Raw genomic sequence first — 4073 nt, forward strand, 5'->3', positions numbered from 1 at the left:
TGAATGTCTGGTGGGAATTCAACATCTCCGATTTGGGAGAATATGCAAGACCATAAATGGGCACAGACATGCGTTTGCATGCAGATGTTTTCGAAAAGTTCCAGAGTGTATCTATGGCCACGTACATTCTGGACCCCGCCTTTTATTACACAGCACATGGGTTGTCCTGGGACACTACGTTAAAGAAAACGGGGCGCAGCATCGAATGTTTGACTGATGCTGCAATGCTTCTATTTTTTGAGCGCGGGATCCGTGGGGGACTTTGTCAATGCTTTCACAGTCATGCCAAGGCAAATAAGCCGCAGATGGGTGTCATGTTGAACCCATCCCTTGATTCATGTTACATTACGTACCTAGATGTGAACAACTTGCAAGGGCACGCCATGATGGAGCCACTGCTGCTTGGTGGGTTTCGATGGGTGCCCAACAACGAATTGAAGGGATTAGGTGGAAAAATAATGGGTCTTGCAGCCGATTCTGATGTAGGGTATTTGCTTGAGGCAGATATCACATATCCTAATAATTTGCACGGAGAGACAAGCGACTCGCCATTATGTCCAGAGCAACAAATTCCGCTAGGAAGCACCATCCCTAAACTGTTAGTTACTGTTGGAGATAAGCAGAGGTATATTATTCATTATCGTAACCTCAAGCAGTGCCTTAGATTAGGGCTGAAGCTTGTTAGAATCACCTGAGCCATCTCCTTCAAGCAATCCCCCTGGTTGAAGGAGTATATTGAACTAAATACCAAAAGGAGGGCACTCGTGAGTAATGATTTTAAAAAAGATTTTTATAAATTAATGAAGAACTCATTTTCGAGAAAACTATGCAGAATGTAAGAAATGAACGCGATATTTTGATTAGAACCGCATGGGAAGGGCATGAGAAAGTCATTCGTCAGGTCAAATTTTAAGAGTGCCACCATATTCAATGAAAACTTTGTTGCTTTGGAGATGTCAAAGACTGCAGTAGAGTTTATGAAGCCTATTTATATGGGGATGTGCATACTGGATATCTCCAAATTCTACATGTGCCGCTTCCACTACGACTTTGCGAAACCTCATTTCATAGAACCAAAGTTGCTTTATATGGATACAGACAGCTTTATCTACTGGATCAAGAACTGCAATCCATATGAAGTAATTAGGTGCAATGGTAAAGAGTTCGACACGTCTTCTTATGAGGTCGATAATCCTTATGGTATTGTTTCTAAGAACAAGAAGGTTATCGGTCTCACGAAAGACGAGGCGAATGGTTTACCGATTGTAGAGTTTGTGGAAATGTATGCATATCGTATAACAGACGGGGGCAGCCAGAGGGCAAAGGGTGTTAGACGTGTGGCATCTCGAGCTCTTATGGTTGAAGACTGTTTGCAGTGTCTGTATGGTCGCAGCGTTCTCGGCGCTCCTGCACACATCATTCAGAAAACTAGTATTCGATCGTGAGGTCACGATCTGTACACTGTACTGCAATCTAAAGACGGATTGTCTCCTCATGACGATAAAAGATTCATTTGTGAGGATGAGGTGGAAACCCTCCCATACTCACACTATTTACTTGAAGCAAAAGTAGGGGTGGGGGACTCTGATTGAGAGATAGAGAGAGAGAATGAGTGTGTGGATAGGGTGAGAGGGTTTATGTATCGAATAGGATGGCTCTTTTATCATAGTGTGAATAGTGGGTGAGTGTGTTGTGTGGTGTGTATCAGTGTTCTTCGATGTGTGTGTGAGTGTGCAAATGAGCGTGGGAGCCTGTGTGTAGGAAATAAGTGTACGTCTGTGTAAATATATATCTTCTTTAGTAGAAATGAATATGAGAATGAAAAAATGATAAAAATAAAAAATTTGAAAACTAAGAAACTGTCAAGGAAAAAAGTCTGTAAGAAACTGTCAAGAAAAAAAGTCAGTATGTAAATCTTTATAAGAGACGCCAGGGTCATCCCAGTGAATTCCGTGATAGAAGTGTGTTAACCACAATGGGCAGTTACATCCGCAAGACAAGACATAGACAAGTGCACTTCTACATGTTTTAATGCCCTTCACATCCTTGAATGCTTTCGGCAATGCAATGCTTGATGCAAATGTTCCTATTATTCCATCACTTTGTGTGAATGCCATTAATGCACAGTCTTTAATTATGAATCACCTGTGTTCATCATAGTAAAATCCTTGAACGTCAGCTATGATCCTCACACCTTAGGGTAACATTGTGATCTGCCTTAGAGCTAGCAGAGCGCCCACTAATTTATACAACTCGTTGCACTACACCAGTGAGCGAGCAGTAGTTAACAACATGATCATGCAGAACTAGAGCATACGCTGCAGTGTGATCTGGGAAATTTGTTGAAGATTCAAATTCAATCCGCACATCTAAAGACCCTGATTTAATTATCTCATTCTGTTTTGAACAGTCAATCACGATTATTGGTGCTAGCTTCTTGAAATTCTGTGGACTGAGTAGGCATCCTTCATTTTCAGTGCCTTCGTAGTAAGATGCTCGGAATCTCGCATGTATGTCAACTGCCAGACTGTATACATTGCTGTCCCACTGTAGATGTAGATTCTCGTATAGGTAGTATTCAGAATTCAAGTATACTCTGGCGTTAGTTAACTTGCAGGGTCAAATTCAGTTGAGGCCTTTTATACATTCCCACACTGTTGAGTTTGAAATGCGACTATGATGAATCGAGGTGCTTCCAACTGCACTGATGTTTCAATAGCCCACATATGTGTGGATGCTGTACGTAGGGCCAGTTATTCAAAAAGCTCCCATGAGCAGAAGGTTAGTGGTAGGTAGGTGCCGGCATTCAGAACTTTTAAGAGCTTCAAGCGTTCCTCATCAGCAACACTTATGTGAGGCATTTTCCATACTATACTATTAATCTTGATTTGAACATTCTCTGCAACTGTTTGAAAGAATGAATTCGCATCACTTGCACTCCGCACCAAAATAAGTTCCTGTTTAGCGTTCATAATTATTCGCTGCATGTCCTCAAAGTACTCCATAAGCATTTTTAGTGACACGCACGCGGTAAATCGGTCGTATCCCCTTTCACCATCTGGCACATCTATGAACCATCCCGCATTTTCGAAGCTGTTTGAATCTGAGGGTGAGGCTGAAACGTACATCCTAAGGCTTGACGTTATGCGGAAATTGCGTGTACGGTCGATTTCGATACAGATAAGTTCATATCGTATCTCCTGGAACAGGAATGCTAGAGCATTACGCGTCAGCATCGAGAGCGTTACTTCAGTGACGTCAGCATTCTTAAATGTGCAGTCCAGATACAGGAAACTCTTGTAAGGTGGTGTTACGGCGTTCTGATGCTGAATAACAATTCTAATTTCATCATTTTTGTTAAATTTGCTTGAAGCATATGGTTTGTGTGAATGGTATTCATGATGTATAATTCGATCATCATACTCTGCTGACTGAGTTACTTTGAGCGACGTCATTTTGCGGTTTGAAACCTGCTGAAATAAGGAATTCGTAATTAAGGCGTGTTATCACTTTGCGCTTCTGCGATGCACTGACAGGTTGTGAGCTAGCAGTGCTAGCTTTACACCTTACTCCCATCTCGCCTTAGATGCAAGCATACAGTGATTTCTTCTCCTCAAAAGTTAACAAGTTGATTATTCTGCTCCACAATATGCAGTTCTACGTAGTCCAATGTCTGAACTGTCACCGGGAGATATATAGCGATTGTGGGGGCTTGAACTATTTTGTACCCAGTACTGACTGTACGGAAGAATCTGTAAATTGAGTGAATCAACTTATCGTTGAGGTATGAGTTTGTAGCAATATTGCACTCAAAGTGGATTGTGCTGACCGGAAGTATATCCACAGCCTGATCTGATGCGTAAAATTTACTGGGCTCCTTCACCAAAACGTGATCCTTTGCAAAACCTAGCAGTGGATCTATTGAATCTCTATGCCTAAAGTCGATCGTAGCACTCTCTGTCCATATTTCAGATTTGTGCATATTAATGTTTGCCCGTAGTTCAATATCTTTTCCACAGTGTTTTAAGACTTCGTTTAAATTACCAATATCATAGGCACCAGGTTGTATTTGT

This window comes from Schistocerca americana, chromosome 6 (assembly GCF_021461395.2).
Source record: "Schistocerca americana isolate TAMUIC-IGC-003095 chromosome 6, iqSchAmer2.1, whole genome shotgun sequence".
NCBI classification, from domain to species: Eukaryota; Metazoa; Arthropoda; class Insecta; order Orthoptera; family Acrididae; genus Schistocerca; species Schistocerca americana.